This window comes from Meles meles, chromosome 17, assembly GCF_922984935.1.
Source record: "Meles meles chromosome 17, mMelMel3.1 paternal haplotype, whole genome shotgun sequence".
NCBI lineage: Eukaryota > Metazoa > Chordata > Mammalia > Carnivora > Mustelidae > Meles > Meles meles.
Genome location: NC_060082.1, coordinates 65,557,730 through 65,578,291, shown reverse-complemented (window position 1 = coordinate 65,578,291; position 20,562 = coordinate 65,557,730). Strand labels below are relative to the sequence as shown.

Sequence of the window (20,562 nt, the reverse complement as noted above, 5' to 3'; positions counted from 1 at the left end):
GCAAATATCTTCTCCCATTCTGTCAGTTGTCTTTTGGTTTTGTTAACTGTTTCCTTTGCTGTGCAAAAGCTTTTGATCTTGACGAAATCCCAATAGTTCATTTTTGCCCTTGCTTTCCTTGCCTTTGCCGATGTTCCTAGGAAGATGTTGCTGCGGCTGAGGTCGAAGAGGTTGCTGCCTGCATTCTCCTCAAGGATTTTGATGGATTCCTTTCTCACATTGAGGTCCTCCATCCATTTTGAGTCTATTTTCGTGTGTGGTGTAAGGAAGTGGTCCAATTTCATTTTTCTGCATGTGGCTGTCCAATTTTCCCAGCACCATTTATTGAAGATGCTGTCTTTTTTCCATTGGACATTCTTTCCTGCTTTGTCGAAAATTAGTTGACCGTAGAGTTGAGGGTCTATTTCTGGGCTCTCTATTCTGTTCCACTGATCTATGTGTCTGTTTTTGTGCCAGTACCATGTTGTCTTGATGATGACAGCTTTGTAATAGAGCTTGAAGTCTGGAATTGTGATGCCACCAACTTTGGCTTTGTTTTTCAATATTCCTTTGGCTATTCGAGGTCTTTTCTGGTTCCATATAAATTTTAGGATTATTTGTTCCATTTCTTTGAAAAAAATGGATGGTATTTTGATAGGGATTGCGTTAAATGTGTAGATTGCTTTAGGTAGCATAGACATTTTTTTTTAAAGATTTTATTTATTTATTTGACAGAGAGAGATCACAAGTAGGCAGAGAGGCAGGCAGAGAGAGTGAGAGGGAAGCAGGCTCCCTGCCAAGCAGAGAGCCCGATGCGGGGCTCGATCCCAGGACCCTGAGATCATGACCCGAGCCGAAGGCAGCGGCTTAAACCACTGAGCCACCCAGGCGCCCCGGTAGCATAGACATTTTCACAATATTTATTCTTCCAATCCAGGAGCATGGGACATTTTTCCATTTCTTTGTGTCTTCCTCAATTTCTTTCATGAGTACTTTATAGTTTTCTGCGTATAGATTCTTAGCCTCTTTGGTTAGGTTTATTCCTAGGTATCTTATAGTTTTGGGTGCAATTGTAAATGGGATTGACTCTTTAATTTCTCTTTCTTCTGTCTTGTTGTTGGTGTACAGAAATGCAACTGATTTCTGTGCATTGATTTTATATCCTGACACTTTACTGAATTCCTGTACAAGTTCTAGCAGTTTTGGAGTGGAGTCTTTTGGGTTTTCCACATATAGTATCATATCATCTGCGAAGAGTGATAGTTTGACTTCTTCTTTGCTGGTTCAGATGCTTTTTATTTCTTTTTGTTGTCTGATTGCTGAGGCTAGGACTTCTAGTATATGTTGAATAGCAGTGGTGATAATGGACATCCCTGCCGTGTTCCTGACCTTAGCGGAAAAGCTTTCAGTTTTTCTCCATTGAGAATGATATTTGCGGTGGGTTTTTCATAGATGGCTTTGATAATATTGAGGTATATGCCCTCTATCCCTACATTTTGAAGAGTTTTGATCAGGAAGGGATGCTATACTTTGTCAAATGCTTTTTCAGCATCTATTGAGAGTATCATATGGCTCTTGTTCTTTCTTTTATTAATGTGTTCTATCACATTGATTGATTTGCGGATGTTGAACCAACCTTGCAGCCCTGGAATAAATCCCACTTGGTTGTGATGAATAATCCTTTTAATGTACTGTTGAATCCTATTGGCTAGTATTTTGGTGAGAATTTTTGCATCTGTGTTCATCAAGGATATTGGTCTGTAGTTCTCTTTTTTGGTGGGATCCTTGTCTGGTTTTGAGATCAAGAAGATGCTGGCCTCATAAAATGAGTTTGGAAGTTTTCCTTCCATTTCTATTTTTTGGAACAGTTTCAGGAGAATAGGAATTAGTTCTTCTTTAAATGTTTGGTAGAATTTGTTTTCTTTTTCTAGATAGCTTTCCTTCTTCCTTTTAATGGCTCCTTTTTTGAGATTATTATCTATTACTCTTTTAAAATTTGTCTTATTGTTTGGTTATGGAGTCTTTAGGCAGGTCTAGGCACTGTGCGTTGAGCATAAGAGGCTCTCACTGCGCTCTGAACTGTGTTCTGCTGCTGGCAGGCATCTAGCTCAGACACCAGCACTTCTGGCCTTGGTATTTGAAGAGCGTGAAGATATTTTCTTTCCAGCTTTATTTTGATGTCATTGACATCTAACACTGTGTAAGCTTAAGGTGTATGATGTAATGAGGAGATATATGTGCATCGGAAGATTTTCGGAGACTGTCAGAGACTGAGATTCTAACAACATCTAATCTTGTTGTTACATAACTACCCTACCTTCCAGGCGTAAATGTAGAGAGAAAAAAAAATCCAAGTGAAATCTCTCTCTTTCTTTTTTTAACAATTTTATTTATTTATTTATTTGCCAGAGAGAGAGAGAGAGAGCAAGCGAGCACAGGCAGACAGAGAGGCAGGCAGAGGCAGAGGGAGAAGCAGGCTCCCTGTCAAGCAAGGAGCCCAATGTGGGACTCGATCTCAGGATGCTGGGATCATGACCTGAGCCGAAGGCAGCTGCTTAACCGACTGAGCCACCCAGCCATCCCCAAAGGGAAATCTCTTTAAAAGTAAGTGTGTATCCACTCATCCGTTAGAAATGAGGTCTTCCTTGATTTCTGGTAAGCCCAGGAAATCCTGCTGATGCCTTTTGATGTCACATGGTTATCAAGCACAAAATTAATTCTGGGCAGTATAACTATCAAAAATACATTGGGATCTATTTGCTGGGGTATTGGGCAATGGGGATATTGGGTTTTCTAAGAAGTTTGAGGATCACCAGCATAGAAGGGATTAAAGGGACGCTTTTTCCTGGGGGATGCTTTGGGTTATTATTCCATGAATATGGGACACAATGTAATAAATAAAGGAACTCCCAAAAGTCCTAGATAGGATAATATTCTTGTTAAATGGTTAGAGATGTCAGACACTATACATGTATTAAGGTAAGACTTTGTCCAGATGTTCCCACTTTTGTAATCTATTTCATGGATAGGTCAGATGACTCTCAGGATTCTTATAAACCTCATTTTTGAGGGGAAAAATGTAGTTTGTGCACTTTCATCCAGACCTATTTTAAATCTGGTTTGGTCGTATGTTTCAGGTCATTGCTCTTTTAATGTTTGTATAACTCAAGAAATTTAACTTGTCTTCATTTTATGCTTGGCTATTAGGATCCTACATTCAATTACTGATTATATTCACTTTTCTTCCTCCCCCCAACTTCTTTTTGCTGTTATTTTTGCTGCTATATATCTAAATCTGTTATTTTTACCCACTTTTCTTTTGGCAACCGTGATTTCCATTCTGAATATGCATTTACTCTTATTCTTCTCACTCCTCATCAAAACCCTTTTTCTTGAAATGTGCATGATATATCTGACTCTCCATCACTGTCTTAACATTTCATTTTTCTAATTTTCTGTGTACATGTCTGCTGATGTTCATATTAGGCTCATGTAGGCTTTCCCTTGACCGAGTGTGAGTGCAGGGTTCAGAATAAACATCAACATACTTAAATATAAGGCAGGTCTGTTTTGATTTGCAAGGTTGGTGTGAGATGTTGCCTGAATTGTTTATTGTCTAAAATATTGCTAGGTTTGGGGTGCCTGGATGGCTCAGTTGGTTGAGTGCCTTCGGCTCAGGTCATGATCTTAGGGTTCTGGTATGGAGCCCCCATGTCGGGCTCCCTGCTCAGCAGGGAACCTGCTTCTCCCTCTCCCTCTGCTGCCCCTCCTGCTTGTACTCTTTCTCTCTCTCTTTGTCAAATAAATGAATAAAATCTTTTTAAAAAGAAAGTACTGTTGGCCTTTTAAGTAAATCTTTTAATTATTTTGTATCTATGCTATTTAGATTGTTAAAGTTGGGTATTCAGAAAAGTACATATGTAAGGAACACTTATTCAACAGCTTACTGAGCCCCCTTCTTCTGATACGAAAAGGTTACTGAAAGGTATACAAAGATATGTATGAGACACAGTCCCTGCATTAAAAGGGTGATGCTGAATGTCCAGTAGGTGAGAATATCCACGAAATAATTCCTGGATCGTATAACAGCAGAGGGTAAAACTATGGGAGTCCTTTGAAGGGATTATCACACTGAGGGAAGTATATGTACTTCAACCGCCAAATGAATGAGAATAATGAAGGTGAATGTTCAGAGGCTGGTCCTGGAGGATACTCTGCAGGGGAAGAGTAATATTGTGTGTCCGCTATACTTCAATTTAAAAGAAGAATAAAAAAATAAAATGCATCAAAGTGATCACTAAATTATTATACTTTAATTAAATCCTGACATGTTATTTTTATTTATTTTTAAGATTTTATTTATTTATCTGACAGAGTGAGAGAGAGAGAGAGAGAGAGAGAGCAAGCACAAACAGGGGGAGCAGCAGAGAGAGAGGGAGAAAGCAGACTCCCTCCGGGGCGGGGAGTCCAATGAGGGTCTCCATCCCAGGACCCTGGGATCATGACCTGAGCTGAAGGCAGACACTGAGCTGACTGAGCCACCCAGGTGCCCCTGTTACATTAATTTGATATAAATATATAGCTATAAAATTTGCTGTGTGTTAAAAAAATTTTTGTCTGTTAATTCCATCCTCTTTGTGTCTGTTCTTGCTGAATGATTTTTATCCTGTTATGGTTCCTACTGTAACTGAATACTGGCCATTGTGAATTTTATGTTGTGCTGGATTTTGTTTTAATAATCTTGGGCTTTGTCCTGATCTGCAGTAAATAGGTGTCAGTTTGATCTCTTTGAGGCTTGCTTTCAAAATTTATTGTGATAGCTTGAGAGCAGCCTTTGGTCAAGGGCACATTTGACTTCTTTAGTGACTCTACTTAAAGTCTCAGGTATTAGTAAGTATTTCCATTCTGGCTTCTTGGACCATCAACTATTCCAAGTCTGTTGTGAGCTGACATTGTTCCTCCTACTCCTTTCTGGTGGTTCTTTCTCTCGGCCTTGGCAGTCTCCTTCCATGCATTTATCTCTGTGCAGTTCCCTTTTCTTCAATACTTGAAGAATTTTGCTACACTAAATTCTACCTGCCTGGGCTTCCTGGAACTCTGAATTCTGTCCCTTCATCTTAGTGAGGCTATAGAGGTTTGTATGGATTCTGCCTTCCTGGGCTGCAGCATTGACATCTTCTCTAACTATCTTGCATTGCCTGTTGTTCAATGTAGGAACACTCTTCTTTTATATATTGGGTCCTATTTTCTAATTTTTTAAGGTGGGATGGTAAATCTGATTCTTGATACTTTATTATGGCTGGGAGTGGAAGTAACGTTTTACTTCAGTTAAAGGTTACTCAGTTAACCTTTTACTCTGATTGTTAATGATCAACATTGAAATCACATTGGTTTTCACTACTTATGAAAACATTTCCAGGGTTTTGATCATTGGTTTATGGCTTTGAGGTGATGAAAAAAACCTTACAATTATACCTCCCAGAAAAAGAGGTTACCTCAAACTGTTTCTTTCACATTTCTCTCTTTTCTGTAATATGTCTTCCACTTATAGAAGCTACCGAAGAAATACAGAATACCAGATAAGTAAGGAATTTTTTTTTTCAAGTTAAAACCACCAGATGTGCTAAAATCTTGATGGTGCCTCTTAGCTACTACAGGGGTGTGAAATTCAGACATTTTTACGTAATGGAGGGAAGCTACCTGGCTGCAAACGAGTTGATGGGACTTGGATTTGAAGTTGTCACACTTAGAGCTCAACCTGATATGACAATGATATGACAATGTCACCATATTAGTGGTCACCATCAATATGACCCTTCTTAAAAAGAATCTTAAGAAGAATTTTGTCAGGATTGTGTTTTGGTGCTTGCCTTTGCTTGCTTCATCAATTCCTGGCTGTTCCAAAAGAGAATCTCAATGTTGGTCTTGGAAGGAATAATGTCAGGGATAGTAAGGAAGTGAAATTCATGAGGCCATCTTCTCGTTGTGAGGATTATTCATGTAGCTAAAACAGGTGGCTTGGCTTCAATTATTCTAACTGGTGGAAGTTAAAATTCAGATGATGCCAAGTCTGAGAACCTCACAAAGATAGTTATTTAAAGGTGTAAACACATTACAGAAGTGTGGATTCAGATCTATAATTTTAAGTAAAAATTAAATGACCCTAACTAAATGTCTCTAAGTAAATAACCAATGAAGGGGTTATTGGGTGACCAAGGAAGCCAGTGGATAGCCATTTAGACTTCATGAGAGCCGTCTTGTGTAGGCTGTTGATACCTGTATATTTCCATGGAATCGAGGGAGACTAGCGGAACTATGCCTAGCTAATGATGATTGATAAGCATCCTTTCCCTGCTGACTTGCTTTTGGCTGGGTGATAAGGTATTTGTGAAATTGTGGTAAGTATGTGGGTGAATATGTCCAATACTATGAAGTATCCATTTCCATTTCCATTTCAGTTGGTGGCAGTGGTGGGATCACCATGCAATGACATTTATTAGAAGTGAGACAAGAGGAGTAGGGAGCAGCTGTTACCCTGATGGCAGCATGGAGGAAGACCTGGTGGGGCTTGTGTTTCCTGTTGATCAGGCGGCTGCATTTGGCCTGAGGCTTCATCTCTTCTCGTTATGCCCCTAGCTTTATCATGAGCTTCATTAGATTTTTAATCTAAAGAGTATGTGTGTGTGTATTATCCATCAAGACTTCTAATTTGATTGGGCTTAGATAGTTTTCAGAAGCATTACTCATATGTGAATGTTTTTAATTTCATAATAACAGACAGAAAAATCAATATTTCACAGTAAATAATGAACACTTTTGACTTTACTTTCAAATGATTATCGATAATAATTTCAGGTATATTAATAATAATAACTTTCCTTAGGTATCTGTGCAGAATTTTTAGGGCTTCTGTAAGATAAGAAGTAGTTAAGTAAATTAGTTTCCTTTGGCCCAACCTACCATATCTATATTCATTTTTACTCTATGCGCTCTCTCATCCCTCCTAGGCTCCTGAGTTTTCATGTATTCTTAATACCTGGAGAGACTTTCCAAGAGAGTCTAATAAGTTCATTTACACTCTCATACAAGTAACTGATACAGTTTGAAGTGCTAATATCCCAAAGGCCTTTGCATTTTAACAAAAAAAAAAATGAGAAGCCTTACTTACAAAAATTAATCTCTATTAGTGGAGTTTTCTTTTGGGAAGGGGATGGTTTTTATTTGTTTATTTTTAATCTGTAGAGTCTTTTTCAAGCTCTTAAAACCATACCACCTGGGTGGCTATGGGTCTGCTTCTACCCAAAGTTAGCACCTTAATGTAATTCCATCTCAGTAAGTTCAGAGTTCCTCATACATTATTACCAATCTACCGATCTTTTAAACACTCTTTGTAGTGAACAGACAGCATTTCAGTCTATTGACAGCTGATGAAACAAATACAACATTTTAGAGGAAAAAAAATGTCCTTGAAAACACTTTGAAAAGTGTTAATGCATTATACAAGCAAGTTTTTATTGGTAAATTGCTGAAGATCTGATGGTGTAAGCAGTCTCACTAAATTTTTAATGAAGGTACTAATTTATAATGGATAAGGAAAGTAAGAGAAGTTAATACTGACATGTTTTAAGAATGAGCTGGGCTAAGAACCATGATATTTCTTAACTTGAGTGCCTAAGTCAGACGGACATTTTTATTTTTTAGGGTTCTGGTGTTTGGGCACGGAAGGGAATGTAATGGACTGCTGAATGGCTGATGCCAGGTTGAGAATATATAGGTTCAAGCTTTGCGCAGTGGCAGTATCGTAGCCAATGAGGTTTATCCGAGGCGCGATTATTGCTAATTGAGAATATATAGGTTCACATCTGAATGAGCTTCTCACTGATCTGATCACTTTTGGAAAAAGGAAAGCAGCTCTTCACTGATAACACGGGTAATTGAAAGAAGTGCTGCCAAGGGAAACAGCTACTACTTCTTACTGGTTCTGCTGGAACCCCTGTTAACATACTTCCTCCGACAGATGAGTTTCCTGATGGAGCCGAATTCCTAAATTATAATCTAACCAAAACACTAAATGACTCGTGTGGTTAAAACAGAATCCAGATAGAGGAAGCACTAAGGTCAAGATTTGTAAACTACACTAAATTATGAAAACTATTCTACTTCCGAGTATTCACCCATGTAAGAGGTCTGCAAAAAATGCAGTCTTCTGTGACTTCCTCAGTTATGTAATTTGTTTAGATATATTGGTTAGGAGCTGAAAATAGAGCTACCTCGGACTTTTCCGTTTTTATATTAAAGAGAGTATTCTTATCTGTTGTGATATTTTTCATAAGGGAAGAGCTTCTAAAAACCAAATCGTGTTTTTTTTTTTTTTTTAAATTGTAGGGGAACTTCAAGAATTCACTGATTTCATGAAATAAATAGCCGTGCCATTCATACAATGTTATTAATATGGGAAATTATAGAATATACTTTATTTATATTTAAAATTTTTATTTAAATGAATATATTTTAAATATTTTCAGCAAAATATTGCTAATTGTACCAGTAATGGAAGCACATTACCTCATGATAGTTTTCCCTGGGTGGATGTGTGCAGAGAAATGTTCGACATGGGCTCTCCATCCAGGGACAAAGATCAATAGTTTGCTAAAGGTGGGAAAGGGAGAGTGGGACTGCCAGTGCGGGAATAAGGAGGGGTGGCAATTACGTACATGAAAATAAGTTCAACATCATTTGTCAGTAGAGGAGCGCAAATTAAAACCATAACAAGATAATTAATATACCTATTAGAACACCTAAAATCAGAAAGGTTGGCTGTACAAAGTGTTGACTAGGACGCAGAGGAAGTAGAACGCTCATACACTGCTGACGTCTAATGTAAAGTGACATACCGCTTTGGAACTTTCTTCAAAAATTGAGCATACACCTATCATGTAACTAGCCAGTCTACTCTCAGGGATTTACCCAAGAGAATTTGGTGCATTTGTCTTCTCAGAGAGGTGTACACAAATAATCAAAAACTGGAAACAGCGCATATGGTCATCAGTGGGTGGAATGGGTAAACACATTGTGGAACCTTCATGCATTGGAATACAGCGTAGTTATAAAAGGCATGAACGACATGGATGAATTTCAGAAGAATTATGCAGAGTGAAAAAGCCAGACAAAAGGACCAATCAAATTCATTTAAGTTTCTAGAAAACGGAAACTAATCTGTAATGGCAGAAAGCATATCAATGTTTTGGGGGGAGGGTGGAGAGTGGCAGGAGGAAAGGATTCCATAGTGGCACGCGGAGACTTCTCGGTAGTTACGGGTATGTTCTTGATCATAGTGATGGGTTCCCAGGGGTATGCCCGTGTCAAAACATCGCATTGTGTGTTGTAAGTATGTGTGTTTTATTGTTGTGATAGTCAATTTTATGTGCTAAGGAATGCCCAGAGAACTGATAGAACATTATTTTAGGGTGTGTCTATGAGAGTGTCTTCAGAAGAGATTGGCATTTGAATTGATAGACTGAGTAAAGAAAATCACCCTCACAAGTGCTTGTGGGCATCATCCAAGCTCTTGAAGGCCTGATTTTTTTTTTTTTTTAGATTTTATATATTTATTTGAGAGACAGAACGCTAGAGAGAGTAAGCATGAGTGGGGGTCAGAGGGAGAGAGAGAAGCAGGCTTCTCACTGAGCAGCAAGCCCGATGCGGGACTCGATCCCGTGACCCCGGGATCATGACCTGAGCTAAAGGCAGATGCTTAACGACTGAGCCACCCAAGCGCCCTGAAGCCCTGCAATTAAATGAATGAATGAATGGAAGAGAAAGGGTGGATTTGCCTTCTCTGGTTCAGCTGAAACATCGTCTTTTGCCCTTGGATATTGGTGCTTCTGGTTATCAAGCCTTTGGATTCAGATGGCGTCTTACATTATCAGTTACATGCTACCCTCTCCGCCATGGTTTTTCAGGCTTAAATGGAATTACATTACTTGTTTTCCTGAGTCCCAGATTGTAGACGGCAGATTGAGGGACTTCTTAGCCACCATAATCGTGTGAAACAATCCGTTATAATAAATCCGTATATACGTGTATATACACATAAATATCTCTATATTTCTGTATCTCTCTGTCTGTCCGTCCATCCACCTACTCATCCTCCCTACTCGTTCTTTTTCACTGGAAAACCCCGAGTATACAACTGTGTATCAATTATACCTCAGTAAAGCTGTTAAAAATACCATTTGTCAATCTACCTAATTGCTCTCAAGTTGGGACTTCGTTAAATGCAGAAACTGCTGCTTGTTTTGGGGGAATGAAGACGTGCCGTGCCATCCTGCTCATGCTTTAATTTTTGTGCTCTCCGTTTCCCAAAGGCGTTAGATAATAAACTCAGTGTGCTAATCACATACACATTCACCTAGAATTAAATTCTCTTTAAGGTATTGTAAACTCTAAACTTCATACTTGCTGAGTCCTTAGTTCAGGTTATGAGACCTGGTGGTTTCTTTATCAGTTGTAATGATCCTGGTGACTGATGTTCCCTCCTGTTCCACTTAAAACATGATGGTAACGTTCATAAAACTCACATTTTGATCTCAAGGCAGGGAAATACTGCGCATCTCATATCTCGGCCTCTTTGATAAATGTAGGACTTGGTGCCTACTTGGTTGTCAAATGGCAAAGTATTAAAATAGAAACCAGATGTTGAAATATTTTGCATGCAGTGCTTTGCATTATGAAAGCCTAATTTGTCATCTACATGGATTTTCCTTCCCTGTAGTGTGCTTATGTTTGGCAAAAGCATTCTCATGCTCTCAAGTTTTAATTTATTTGCGAAAAAATAGATTTCTGAATAATCATATTTCTGAAGAGGCAGATTTTCTGCTCAGGCAGCAAAACTCAGGGTAAGTAAATGGTATTGCTGATTTATTGTATGGCCTTGGCCAGTATATAGCACATTTGGTCTTTGGTTTTTCTCTTCTTTGACATATATATGGTATCCTAAACATAGTACTATAAGCTGACACAGTGACTCCCTAGGTAGTAGTTTCTCAAAGTCTTCTTTTATTCTTTTGCTGCTGGATTGTGCATTCTTTACTCAGATGTTTTTCATGGTGTACCATATAGGAATGGCTTGGGTGATATTGATGTTGATGTCTAACTAGAAAGATGATGTTAAAACAGTGAAAAATTTGATATGCTCTAAAATTTAGTATATAAGAATCAAGAGTTTCATGTATTTTATTTTATTTTAATATGTTTTAGAAGAGGGGGAGGGGCAGAGGGAGAAAGAGACTCTTAAACAAGCTCCATGGATGTGGGGCTTGATCCTACAACCCTGATTTCATGACCTGAGCTGAAATCAACAAATGCTTAACCAATTGAACCACCCAGGTGCCCCAAGATTTTCATGCTTTTTAAAAAATTAAAAACTGTGTTCTCTGCTCTCCATGCCAGCCAAAACTATTTGTAGATTTGATTCCTTTACCACCTACGTCTTGTACAGTTTGCGCAGCACTTGCAAGGCTTGATGGGCATCTGGTTGAAGTAAAAGCCACAGCTCCTGTCCTGGGGAGGCACAGGGCAGAATTTACAATTTAGTGAGAAGCTGTGCCGTTGTGACTTTGAGTGCAGAAAGAGCTCAAGGAAAGGAGAGATTGAAGTCGGTTTGAGTAGTTGGAGAAGCTGTAGTGGAGGCCCCGGTGTGGTGTGAACTTGAGAAGCACAGAGGGTAAACTGGGTGATGATCAAGGTGGGGAGTCAGATTTGAAGTTAGGTCTTGAGAGTGGGATATGCAGGACTCAGTGAGGGGACCTCTCTTCCACTTTGGTGATGGGGCTGGTTTGGTTGGTCCCTTCACCAGGGCAAGGGCTGGTTAGAGAGAACTTAGAACACCTGGCAGAGGAGTTTGGAATTCTGTGGTGAGAGACAGGGAGCCATCATAGATCTCTGAGCAGGGAAATGCCACGTGTTGGGAAAACCTTCTAGGAATCCTATCGGGAGCTCTCACTGTAATGCAAGCTCGAGTGAAGAGGTGTTGAGAAGGCAGTGGGCAGCCATTTTACCTAAAATAGAAATATAATTTAGGATTTAGGATTGCTTAGGTTCTTGAATATTATTCTTTTTCCCCAAATCCTTCAAAGTTGGGTTTCATCTGTCCAGTCTCATTTTTTTTTTTTTTTTGGTTTGTGGTGTTCACTCCACCCTCTATTTAGGCAGCAGTGATCCTGGCATTTCTAGGCTGTTCATTCCGCCTGGAATTCCTTCCATCATTGTCTTGATGCACTTCTGTTGTCTTGTGGAAAAGGTTTTCAGGCAGGTGCCACCTCTTCTCCAAGCCTTGTCCAACATCCTCCTTCCCTTCATCATGCTTTTCCTTATGTTCCATAGCACTTGGCCTTGACTTCTCTAATAACACCCACCACTTTATCCTGTAGCTTGGCGGTTATCTGATTGTCTGATCTAGCAATCAGTACTAGCTACTTTGTATTTATTTACTTACTTATGTATTTATTTTTACTCAAATTCAATTAATTAATATATAACATTGGTTTCAGAGGTAGAGGTCAGTGATTCATCAGTCTTATGTAATATGCACGGCTCATTACCTCACATGTCTTCCTTAATGTCAATCACCCAGTTAATCTGTAAGCTTCTTGAAGGCAGGCCATTACAGGGATAGCCGAGCACCTAAGTGTAACTCCTGCAAAATGGTAGACAATTGTATGACTGCTCCTTGGATGGATTAATGGGTCCTTCTCCATCTCCACTGAATTTGAGATCCTGTGAGATCCTACCCACTATAAACTTTAGTGGGTGAAAATACATCACAAGTGGGTGTTACGCAAAAACTTAATGACATGAAATTTAGTACAGGTAAGTTCAATGGGCCTGGGTGGCTCAGTTGGTTCAGCATCTGCCTCCAGCTCAGGTCGTGATCCCAGGGTCCTGGGATGGAGCCTGTGTCTGGCTACTGGCTCAGCGGGAAGTCTGCTTCTCCCTCTCCCTCTGCTGCTCCCCCTTCGTGCTTTCTCTCTCTCCGTGTCAAATAAATAAATACAATCTTAAAAAAAAAGTCGTCCTTTTTTTGGAGAGAAGGACTTCAAAACTTTAAAACATTCAAGTTTAAACTATTAATAAAAATCACCAAATAAGAGAGAGTCTGCTTACTTAATTTGTATTAGATGCAGATATCTAGAGGAATAACATATTTATGCTCTCACACTCATATCTAGTTCTGGAAGATGTATTTCTTTCAAATGTTATCTCACAGCTGAATGTAATATTTGCTATTATCCACAGATCACAAACTTGGCTGTTATTTTTCCCTTTATAATTAGGTGCCATTTTCACACCTTCAGTTATGGTGATTATTTATGGTTTTAGAAGTTTAGGCAAATCTTCTTATACTTTCAGTGAAGCCATTTATCTGAGCTTTAAATAGATGAGAACTTGGAGAAGCATTCAGTGTACCCTATGCCCAACTCTCTTTTTATTTACAGTACCTTGCTGCATTTTCGTTTTTCTTAGCTCATTTAAACATTTTTTAAGCAGAGGAATGCTAATAGCCAGGAATGATGGCCAGAAGGCTCAGCTCTGAACGAAATGTGTTCAGATAAAAAGCATTGAATCCCTATTAAACTTTGGTTTTAATTTTCTTTAGGGGGGTTTTGGATGTGGGGTTGAGTTTCTTCACTATTGTGGTCATTTATCCTTTTTCGTATATTCTCGTTTTTCAGTAAACACATTGCAGCATGATTTCCAAAACTGCAAGGGATACCTGTGTGGTCTACACAGCACATCATTCTGAGGGACAGTTGTCCCTCATGTTCTGGACACTGAACTGCATTTAATGTAGTCTTAGGTCACACTAGTTTCTGGTAAGGATATTTTATTATTGGTTTATATTGAACTTGCCGTCCACTATAATTTCCAACTCTTCTTTTTTGTACATGCCTGGATTCTCTGCTTGTGTACTGATTTAAGAGCAGGACTTATATTTATTATGATAATATATTTCTTTTGTTAAGTTTCACTGATGACTTCAGCCTGTTGAGAATTTTGGGTTATGATATTTCCCCCCAGCTTGTGTAGTTCCTCCTCTGGGTAGTAAGCTTACCATTTTATTTTGCCTAAATCATGGCGGAAAGCAGTACTTGTCAGAACAGGGTCTGGGATCTTTTGAAAAGTAGCAAAGGACCTTGTTGCTCCTCATACATTTCATAACCTTCTTTGGTTTCTGGGTGCCTTGTATTATTCCTTGAAATCTTCTTAAGATAGCAAAGTGACTGTCAGTCTTAATGTTCTTAAATCACTTTGCTGCTTAGTATTCTCACTGTTGAAATTCCATTCCCTCTGGGGGCAGTGACATTTTATATCTGATCACCTTCTATTTCAATTAGAGTGCTTGCTCATTTCTACAAGGGGAGCTTTAGTCCTTGGTAATGAGTCCAGAAAATTCTAAACCACCCTAGTAGAAAACACCACTGGAAGAAGGAAGATTTTTTTAATGAGAACGTATTCTCATATTGTGGCATTTCAAGTCGCGTGACTACAATTGAGGAAACTAGGGCAACACTTTGTTATGCAATTTTTTTTGAGATAGCTAAAAATATGCTCTCAGCAGAGAATTAATGAATTATAGTAATTTGGTGCTAAGCAGTTTGGTTTTAATTAGGGATATTTAGCTTACTAATAAAATGTCACCACAGTTTGACACAAGCTGTTAGATCAGCTTAACTTGATATTATCTTTTTTAGACATGTGGCTCAGTGTGTTAAAATAACAATTTGAAGTACATATATGGCTAATACTCTATGTAATAACAACCTCCAACTTTGTCCTTCTAGTTGGATAGACTCTAAGTTTTTACACTCTTTTGGATAGGTGATTTGCTGCGTAAGTGTTATCTCTTAGCCAGGGACAAGTTACCATAGATGTTATTATTTGCATGAATGCATTTGGTAATGAGCTGCTTAAAGGCATGGAAGCTATGTGCAGCAGTACTCCAGAAAATTTGGCCAATATTCATCTATAAAACATGGTGCATCTGATCGTGTGAAAAAGAAGACAATGTTCTAAAATAAGATCCTAACTTTCACAGAGAATAATTTTTACAGAGAACAATTATGAAAGAACTAGGATTTTCAGTATATACTCAATGCATTTTTTATTTCAGTCGATGGGGCAGATATAGAGGAAGCAGAGATGAAGATGAGATAGCCCTGGACCTTTAGGAACCCAAAAACCAGAAAGGGAGTCAGAGATTTAAATAGCAAATGTGGCCAATAAAGTGAAATAAGTGAAATAAAGTGAAATAAAGCTACGATCATAATCACAGTCACAGCAATAATCATAGCTATGTCTCATGGGAGATTTTAGAGGAGCGATACCTGAGGTGAGGGGCATGGGTGGCATCCATCGAAAACCTTTTGTTGAGGAGATGCTTAAGCTGAAGCTTAAGCTAGCTGGGTGAAAGGATGTGTATGTGTATGTATTTTGTGCAGGCATGCATGTAAGCATGTGTGGAAGTGTCTGTGTGTTTGGAAGAACAAAGGAAAGGGGTGGGAAGTGAATTGGAATAAAAGCTTGGAGATGAGAAACACACTGAAGTTGCTGGAGAGTCTAGTGACTCTTGAGTGAGAGATGGGGGTGGCGTACATGAGGAGGTTGTGGACAAAAGAGAACTTTCACAGGTATTGGAGCAAGGGGATGGTAGGGTCAGCTCTACATGTTGGGTGGGTTGCTGTGAGGATGGTGGGGAAAGTAGACTGAATGGAGCAAGACTTAGTGAACAGCTGTGGAGGAAGCTGCCCAGTTGAGGTGATGAGGGCTTCCCTTAGTTGGCATTGGTGGTTGGGATTTGAGGGGAGGCAAGAAATTTTCAGAAAGTAAAATCAGATAGATATACCAATCTGATATATTTTTTGTTGGGTTTATTTCTAGTCATCATAGTACCTGTTAATATTGTAAATCATGTATTTCTAAAATTATGTTTTCTAATTAATTCTCATGATAAAATATTATGAGGAATTATAACTAGTGCATTGAGCCTCTGTGTATTAGCAGGGATGAGTCTCATAAGTGTAGCGTTGAATGAATAAGCAAGTCCGAGGGAGGTGACTTCATTTTTATAAAGCTCAGAAACGAGCCAAACTAAGCCATGCTTAGAGGTACATGCCTATGAAATAGAACAATATAGCAAAGGAAAAACCTAAAAACAAAATGAAGGATAATGGTTATTTTTCATGGAAGGGGGGATGAGGAAAAGGATATGGAGTGGGGAAATGCACAGGGGGATGGATTGGTAGACTGCAATCTTGGTAACAATGTATTAATTATTGGACCGTCCAGATGCATCATCATACTGAAAACTGATTTGAAAATATGCTCTATTATTTGATAAGCCCTCTTAGTAATTTCGTTATGTTAGAAGAGCCCATCCAAAATAGCTCCATCCTGGGGTGCCTGGTAGGTGAGCCTTGTTTATCCATTCTGTCAGTCTGTCTTTTGATGGGAGTGGTTAGTCCCTTTACATTCCAAGTAATTATTGATAGATATATATTTGCTGCTGTTGTATTACTTGTTCTGTGGTTGTTTCTGAAGATTTCCTCTGATACTTTCTTGTCTTTCTCTCTTTTATGGTTTGCTGGTTTTCTTTAGTGATATATTTGGATATATTTATCTTTTATTCTTTGCATATTTATTAGTGGAGTTTGATTTATGGTTACCATTTAGGTTTGTATGTAACCTCTTCCGTATATAACAATCTATATTAAGTTGATGGTCGTTTAAGTTTGAACCCATTCTTTTCTCCTCTCCTCCCCACACTTTAAGGATATGGTGTCGTACTTTACATCCTTTTATTTTGTGATTTCCTTTGCTGATTTTTTACAGGAATATTTATTTTTACTGCTTTTGTGTTTCTTACCTTCATACTGTCATTTTTGTTCTTCCCTTTCCACTCAAGAGTCCCCTTTAATATTTCTTGGAGGGCTGGTTTAGTGGTCTTGAACTCATTTTGTTTTTGTCTGTCTCTCCTTCTATTCTGATTGATAGCCTTGCTGGATAGAGCATTCTTAGATGCACGTTTTGCCCATTCATCACTTTGAATATATCATTCCTCTCCCTTCTGGCTTGGGAAGTTTCTGCTGAAAAACCTTCTTGATAGTCTTATGGGGTTTCCTTTGTATGTAACTGTCTTTGTTTTTCTTGCTGCTCTTAATATCTGTAACATCATTGTATTTTGCTATTTTTTAATTTTTTTTAAGATTTTATTTATTTATTTGACAGACAGAGATCACAAGTAGGCAGAGAGGCAGGCAGAGAGAGAGAGGGGGGGAAGCAGGCTCCCTGCTGAGCAGAGAGCCCAATGCGGGGGCTTGATCCCAGGACTCTGGGATCATGATCCGAGCCGAAGGCAGAGGCTTTAACCCACTGAGCCACCCAGGTTCCCCCTATTTTGCTGTTTTAATTACAGTATGTTCTGGTGTGGATATGTTTTGTTTGGGGTTCTCTGTGATTCCTGTGTCTATTTCTTTCCCTAGATTATGGAAGTTTTCACCTATTATTTCTTCAAATAAATTTTCTGCTTCCCTATCTATCTTTTCTTCTTCTGGGACTCCTATAATATGAATGTTTTTACACTTGATGAAGTCACTGAGTTCCCTAAGTCTATTCTTGTTTGGAATAATGCTTTTTTCTCTCTTTTGTTCAGCTCGATTACTTTCCATTACTCTGTCTTCTAGGTCATTAATGCATTCTTCTGCTTCTTCTAGCCTGCTTTTCTTTCAATAATTAAGTGTGTTTCTCATTTCATTTTTTGAGTCCTTTATCTCTGTTACGTTACTCCTTATCTCTGTGTTAATAGTCTCACTGATGTCCTCCATTCTTTTCTTGAGTCCAGGGAGTATCCTTATGATCATTGCTTTAAATTCTCCATCAGGCATGTGACTTGTATCTGTTTTGCTTAGATGTCCAGCTGTGACCTTGTCCTGTTCTTTCATTTGGGACAAATTCGTTGGTCTTCTCATTTTACCTAAGGCTCTGTGTCTGTTTCTCTGTGTTGGGAAAGTCAGCTCTGTCTCTTGTTCTTGAGCAGTCCTGTAGTGCCCTGCAGTATAGTGTTCCCTGTTCCCCAGACCTGGCGAGTGTCTCCCACGTGTGCTGTATGCACTCTGCTGTTGTGTCCTGGTCACTTTATCCTTCAGGCCAGTTGTCTGCAAGCTCTCTTCGCTTGTTGTGGGCAGTGTTTTGTCCCTGGCCTGGTTGTGGTGAGTCTTAACTAGGTGTGTTCTGGTCTGCTTGTGAAATGAGAGCTATCACCACTGTGCCAGAACCGAGGTGCTATAAAACTCGTGGATTGGGATGCAGTGTGGGCAAGGGTTTGATTGGTCTTCTGGGGGAAGGGGACTGTCTCCCTGGGACTGAGGCAGGTGTGACTGGAAGGGACAGTTCTTCCGGAGTGAGGGGATGGAGTTTGGTGTAAGCAAGTTAGGTAGCTATTGTTGGTGCTGTGTTTGTTTCCACAGGTCACTCTGTGGTGCTGAGAGTTCAGGGAAGTAAATGGTACCTGCCGGTTTCTTTGTTCCCAGAGGAGTCTCTCTGTGAACACTGCCTCTCCGAGACATGCTCTGAGAAGAGTAAATGACCTCCCCACTGTGTGCTCCAGTGCTCTTCAGATCACTGTTTCCACATTTGTATGTCCCTGGGCTGTTTGCCCTGCCTTTTCCCCAAGAGCAGCCCCAATGTCCTCTGAGCTCTCCCAGAACCAAGCGTGCTGACCTTTAAAACTCCAGGCTTTAAGCCCCACTGGTTGCAAGAACTCACGAAATTCAGGTCCTCTTGCTTTCCAAGCCAATTGCTATGAGGATTCGTTTTCCGCATCCCCTCCCCTGTGTGCCGGTCTGTCTCTTGCCCTTCTCTGTGACGGTAGCTCCCCCCCCCCCCCCCGCCCCCTCGTCACAGCCACTGGCCAGTTCTCTCCCACACTGGCTTTCCACATTTCCTGCCTTCTTCAGTGGGGCCTGTGCTTTACACCTTTAGTTATAGAGTTATTCTGCCGGTCTTCATATTGGTTTCTGGGGTATTTAGGATGATTTGATAGTTTTCTGGTTGTGTTCGTGGGACAAGGCGAGCCTAAGCTTCTTCTACTCTGCTGCCATCTCCCCTCCCGCTCGTTTACAGTCTTTATATGCTCAGTAGGGGATGGACACTGTGCAGATGCTCGGTGTGCACCATCTCACTTAATATTTCTCCAGGAAGAGGGGTGCCTTCTGTCTCCTGTACTTCTCTGTAAGTGCTTTATGTTTGCATTCATTCCACAGATATTTTTTAATTGGATGTTTTATTATTTGCCCAGCTGGTTTGCTCCTAATTCTCATTTGGCTTTCCTCTTTGGTACTTCTATTATCATTTTTAAAAAATGATTTTATTTATTTGAGAGAGAGAGAAAGAAAGAGAGAGAGAGAGAGAGAGAGAGAGCACAAGTGGTGAGGAGGGACAAGGAGAAAGGGAGAAGCAGACTGAGCGGGGCCTGATGCGGGGCTCCATCCCAGGACCCCGAGATCATGTCGGGAACTGAGCAGGGCCTGATACGGGGCTCCATCCCAGGACCCTGAGATCATGTCGGGAACTGAGCGGGGCCTGATGCGGGGCTCCATCCCAGGACCCCGAGATCATGTCGGGAACTGAGCGGGGGCTGATACGGGGCTCCATCCCAGGACCCTGAGATTATGTCGGGAACTGAAGGCAGAGGCTTAACTGACTGAGTCATCCGGGTGCCCCTGTTTATAGAAAATTTTTAATGTTCTCTTTTCTTTTCTTGGTATTTGCCCAATTCTCTCTATCCTCCTAAATCGACTCAGACTCAGCTCTTTCCAGAAATCATTTACAGACCACTCCTGCCTAAAGACTCTTCCCTTTGCTAAACCCTCAGAGGACAAGGTACTCCATTTATTTGTCAATTACCTATGACAGTATTTTCTATCTTGAAATCTTATTAAACCTTTTGCTTAATTTTCACATCTTTGTCTTCTTTTTCTAGCTTGGGTAAGTTCTTCAAGATTATGAATGCTGGCTTAACACTTCATGTCCCCTATAGTTTCTTTCTTTATTTCTTCTTTAAGATTTTATTTGGCAGACAGAAATCACAAGTAGGCAGAGAGGCAGGCAGAGAGAGAGAGAGAGGGGAAGCAGGCTCCTGCTGAGCAGAGAGCCCGACACGGGGCTCGATCCTAGGACCCCGAGATCATGACCTGAGCTGAAGGCAGAGGCTTAACCCACTGAGCCACTCAGGTGCCCCTATAGTTTCTTAATAAGTCATAAATTTTTGTCTGGCCAGAAAACTCAACTCTCATTTGAAAGGAAATATTATATTACAGAATGGAAGACAGTCACAATTTTGTAACCTAAGAAGCACAATGTGTAGTTGAAAGCTGTTCAAAAGGAAATAGAAAATCTTATCACAAAAGCTAGACTAGGTTTTGGGAGACTGAAAATATAATATTTTTGTGGTATTAAGCTTCTTGCTAAAATGAAGTCCAGGGAACAATAACATACTCTCAAGATTCTTATCTGGAGCTACTCTCA

At 39.8% G+C, this 20,562-nt stretch overlaps 1 protein-coding gene and 1 non-coding gene across 7 annotated transcripts in view; both read left to right on the top strand.

Moving 5' to 3' along the window:
• DNM3 (dynamin 3) overlaps positions 1-20,562 on the top strand; it is a 535,138-nt gene that overhangs the window by 97,874 nt on the left and 416,702 nt on the right. The window lies entirely within an intron of this gene.
• Positions 7,759-7,895, top strand: LOC123928575. The gene has a single exon (XR_006815778.1). It is a non-coding gene; the product is annotated as a U4 spliceosomal RNA (small nuclear RNA).